We start from the raw sequence: 5,167 nt of genomic DNA, 5'->3' as shown, positions 1-5,167 counted from the left end.
TTTCCCCAGCTATGGTTTCTGAGGATTAAAGTGAGGCCCTCACTCTTGCAAGGCAAACTTGGGAGTACGGAGGAGACTTGGGGAGCTGCGGGAGGGGCGGGGTGAGGGGGGCTGGGGACCTGCTTCCTCAGAGTTGGGTACTGAAGGACTTGGGGAGAGGGACAGAGGAGTTGACAGGCAGAATCAGGGTCCCTCCCATGAATTCCGCTCAGAGCAGGGACAAAGAAATGACCCACTATTAGAAGCCGGTGCAGCTCTCTGTGGTGACTCAGTGGATTCCGGGTGAGCATACAGAGGACAAGGGAGCGAGTGCGTCGTGGTGTCAATGAACACCTGGTGCTGGGCTCTAGGACGGAAGAGAAGTAAATGTAGCCAGCACCTCCACCAACCAAGGAATAGCAGAAAAGGGACAGAGAGACAGACCTTCAGGGAAGAGGGGACTCTGCCAGACAGATAGAACTGGCACTCAGTGCCCGGTGCCTTGGCATCTGCCTTAATAATTGCCCCCATCTTATCTGTGAAGCAGGAGAAGGGCAGGGGCAGCCTGTGGGGAGACCTGAGGCGTCCAGGTGACAAACAGCCCAGGGCAGCAACACTGCAGGTGCTGTGGTAGACGCAAGGGACGAAACTGTAGCAGCGCCTTCTAGGTGACAGCAATGCCCAAAGTGTCCCTGACATCATCGGATGCTTTCCAGAGAACTGAATCAGCTGTGACTAAGGACCGCAGCCCGGGAACGGAAGGCCCTAGGAAACAGGGACTTGCCCTCTGTCGCTCCCCTGCGGTGAGCCTCGTGGGATCGGTGTCACCAGGTGGATGGAGGGAGGGATGAACAAAGGGACAACTTCCAGACTGCAGCAGCTGTGGAAACGTAGCGTGTCAAGGACACTCCGGAAACCTTCCTGTGTTAATAAGACAAACCCTGGGAGCTGAAGAGACGAATCAGCGGTTAAGAGCGCTTGCTGGTCTTGCAGAGGACCTGGGTTCAGGACCTAGGATCCACATGTTGGTTCGCAACCACCTATAAGTATAGTTCCAGAGACCAGACATCGTCTTTGCAGTCCTAAGGCGCCGGGCACACCTGTGGTACACACACGTACGTGCAGGCAAAACACTTGTACAAACAAAATAAAATAAAGAAAAATTTAGCCAGGCATGGTGGCAAAAGCCTTTAATCCCAGCACTCTGGTGGCAGAGGCAGGCAGATCTCTGTGAGTTCCAGACCAGCCTGGTGTACATAAAGAGTTACAGCATAGTTAGGGTTACATAGGGAGACTTTGTCTCAAAAAAACAAAAACAAAAGGTAAATAAACAGAGCCTAAAAAGCAGTTGATATAATTGAGACCAAGACACCCCAGTACAGGGAAGAAGGAAATGATGGTTTGTTTGCATTTCTAAATCCTTACCTGTTTCTATGTGTTTGCTTTTTCCAGGTGGTAATAGTGCATATATGTTTACCATTATCAGTAAACATTTTAATACCTGTAACCACAGCCTGTGATAGAGGAATCCTTAACATCCCAGTTGGAAACCTACCTCTATTCAAACACAAAGCTCCATTATATTAAGTGAATGGACCAATCACCCAGAGAGAGGAACAGAAGGCAGAGCGTGGAGAACAAGAAATACCTTTCAGGTTTGCCCTCACGAGCCAGAGAGCAACACGGTAGCGTCTCAGGCTCGGTAGGATGAGACTTTTTGAGGGCAAGAGGAAGGAGTTGTTTTAAGGTAGAACATTTTTTTCTGGAGATGTAGCACAGCGGTAGAGTCCTGCCTACCACACAGAGAGTCCCTGGTTTGTCCCCAGCAACCCAAACAAGTACGCAAGGCAGTACACACAGGACACTTTACCCACATGGGTGGCACACAGTACAGTCACTGTTGTCAGCACTGGCTTAGGAAGATGCTTCGGGAAGCCGTGGGCAGGGTACCCGGTGGAGGGGAGACCACTGGGATGTCTGTGATGTGGGGAGCCAGGGGCTACGGCTGTTTCACCAAAGAGCAAGAATAATGGGGGCTGGGAGTGGTCCACAGGCTAACAGGCTGTGCTTAAACAACTGTATTTTGACAGCATTAGGATAATGGACTTTATTGTCCGTTTAAGAGCATCTCTGAAGGGAGGGTTATTACGGCAGGGTCATGAAGACCTGGGCAAATCAACCCTCTCCAGCGGCATGGGTAGGTAGACTTGGCCACTTGAGGCAAAGCCAGCGTTATCTGTACGGTTATTTGGTTTCCAGGGCAATCCGCTTAGAAACAGGATTCCGGGATGGAAGATAATTTGAAAATTCTTTCTCGTGAAGATCCGGAGAATAATTTTCCACTGCTATAAAGTACAGCCTCTTGTCCTTCCTCTTTTGATTTGAAGACATGGTAGCTTGGGGAAGCCAGAGAATTTCCTGGTACCCATTCTTTCTTTCCCAGACGGTGACAGAGCCCTTGGCTGGGAATCTGGTTACAGGATGCCTCATTCTCCGGCTGCCCTTGCTAGATGTGGCCGTATTGCTGAGATCTGACATGAGGTGGTACTCGGTAGTAGCTGCTGGAAGCAATCCTTCGCAGACCCTCGTTAGACTGTCTGCCCCCTCTTCCTCTTTGCCCCTCCATCGCCTTTTCCGGTACAGATAATGCACTGCCCCAGGCCAACTGTGATTAGGAAAGGCAGGGCCAGGAGCTGAGGGCCCTTGAGCCTTGCAGATTCTGCAGAACAAACACACCAGCCCCAGATTGCCCAGCTGGACTCTCGCAGGAGACAGAAATACTTCCGTTCTCCTAAGCCCGTCTTTGGGGACTTTCTCTGAGGAAGTAAAAACTAATCCCCAGTATAAACAAACTTCTCGACTTATTCCCAGACCCCCCCCCACCACAATACTTTCTGATTTCTCTGTCACCCGTTCTTTCTTCTCCACAATTTGTCACCCAGAGACTTGACAGAGCTCTCTCAGATCTAGACGAACCTCCCCGCCTCCCCGTTTTCCCACCCTGCAACCTGTGAGACTCTTCGGTGCCTGACTTCTCATTTTTCACAAGCCAAAGCAAACCTCTGTCCCCGGGTTCCGCTTTTAGTCTGACCTGGCAGAGCCCATGTGTTGAGATAATCCGCATTGTAAGGCGTGGACAGGAGCCAGAGATGACGTAGCAGGTGAAGGCACTTGCCACCAGCCCTGACAACTGGAATTGGAACCCCAGGACCGCAGGTAGAAGGAAAGCACTGTCTCTCACAAGCTGTCCTTTGACCCCATGTGGGTGCCGTGTCACGTGCTCCACCCGTGAACTAGATACACGGAAAAAAAAATAAGTGGAAACTCGGATCAGTTGGCAGAGCGGAGCCTCCATGAGGGAATACTGGCTGCTTCTAAAACGGAGACAAAAAAAGGAGACATAGGCAAATGCTCCCTGTCTCTGGTTATGTAGCGTTCTGTGCCACCCCAGGACTCTGCCAACAAGAAAGCTAAAAACAAAGCTAGGTGTGGCACACACCTCTGATTCCAGCGCTCAGGAGGCTGCGGCAAAGAGAATCATGCTATTCTGGACTATAGTGAATTCAAGGCCAGGGAAAGCTACATGAGACTCTGTGTCAGAGAGAGAGAAAGACACACACACACACACACACACAGAGTCAGACAAAGGCAGGCAGAGACAGGTACACACACAGAGACAGACAAAAAGAGAGAGAGAGAAGACAGACAGACAAACATACACACAGAGAGACAAATAGAGTCAGATAGAGACAGAGAGACAGACAGACACAGAGAGGAAGAGAGACAGACACACAGAGTCAGGCAGAGACAGACACATAGACACACAGAGACAGACAGACAGACACAGGGAGAAGACAAACACACAGACAAAGACAGATGGACACACACACACAACAAACACAGAGAGAGAGAGAGAGAGAGAGAGAGAGAGAGAGAGAGAGAGAGAGAGAGAGAGAGAGAGAAGGAGAATGACCAGATGCCAATGCAAACCTATTTTCTTCATGAAGTACCCAGTCTCATGGCATTACGGTAATGAAAAACAGACCTACACGTCCAGTGTGGAAAGTCTCTGTGATCTCCCTCCGTCCTTTCTCGGCTCTCCCTCCAACCCTCTTTGCTTGTCTTGGATGGGCTCTCCTCTTGAAATGCTAATCCCTACCCGCCTGCCAGACTTCTCCATGTCTCTGCAGATCATATCAAATGTCCCCTTTCTAGTGACAACAGGCTGTAAGCCATCTCCAGCCACAGCTGTAGACAGTAAGACAGTATCTCTCAGCTGAGAGTTTAATCTGCTGGTGCCTCTGCCTTCTTTACTCTTCTCTCTCTCTCTCTCTCTCTCTCTCTCTCTCTCTCTCTCTCTCTCTCTCTCTCTCTCTCTCTCTCTCTCTCTCTCTCTCCCGCTCCTCTCCCCCCTCATACGCACACAGTTTCTGTTTGTGAAAACACAAACCATGGTTATCAATCAGCATAATATCTGCTGCCCTTACATAATTCTTATGATAAAGAGCAGTGACTTGTGGGTTTGGACGCTGAACACAGAATTATACGGCTCATTGTCGAACAGTTTGTTTTAGAGTTTACTGTTTGTTGTTGTCGTCCGTTTTTGTTTTGCTTTCAGACAGGGCCTCATTCTGCAGTCCTGACTAGCTCGGAGCTCCCCATGTAGACCAGGCTGGCAAACTCAGAGACTGTCCTACTGCCCTTGGCAATGGCGAGGATAACGGAGGTTACTTTGCCCTGATGCTGTCCCCTTGACACCAGGGACTAAGATTTGCTGTCCCTCTCTCCCCTACCCCCACCTGACTTCTTAGTGTCCTTCACTCAATGCTGTACTCATAGAATCATCTAGACCACTTCTTGAGTTAGACACGGATGGACCTCTTTCTTGACGCCGTTAACATTGTCTTTTACTAAAACTTGCTTCTCTTTTCCACCCATACGACCTATCACTTTCAATGCAGAACCAATGCAGATTAAGATCTGCCTATTTGTCGGGTGGTGGTGGTGCACACCTTTAATCCCAGAACTCGGGAGGCAGAGGCAGGCGGATCTCTGTGAGTTCGAGGCCAGGCTGGACCGACAGCCTCCAAAACAATACAGAGAAACCCTGTCTCGTAAAACCAAAACAAACAAACAAACAAAAAGATCTGCCTATTTTCTGTTCTTACTTATTTATTATCTTGATGTC

At 49.7% G+C, this 5,167-nt stretch overlaps 1 long non-coding RNA gene across 1 annotated transcript; it reads right to left on the bottom strand.

Moving 5' to 3' along the window:
* Window positions 1–1,154: 1,154 nt before the first annotated feature.
* On the bottom strand, window positions 1,155–3,243 carry LOC121133644. The gene is made up of 2 exons (XR_005870570.1): window positions 3,071–3,243; window positions 1,155–2,698 (listed from the first exon to the last, which is right to left on the bottom strand). It is a non-coding gene; the product is annotated as an uncharacterized LOC121133644 (long non-coding RNA).
* Between the last annotated feature and the right edge of the window lie 1,924 nt (window positions 3,244–5,167).

The sequence above is a fragment of the Mesocricetus auratus genome, unplaced genomic scaffold (assembly GCF_017639785.1).
Source record: "Mesocricetus auratus isolate SY011 unplaced genomic scaffold, BCM_Maur_2.0 Super-Scaffold_100023, whole genome shotgun sequence".
Lineage (NCBI taxonomy): Eukaryota > Metazoa > Chordata > Mammalia > Rodentia > Cricetidae > Mesocricetus > Mesocricetus auratus.
This window is presented reverse-complemented; position numbering and strand designations above follow the sequence as displayed.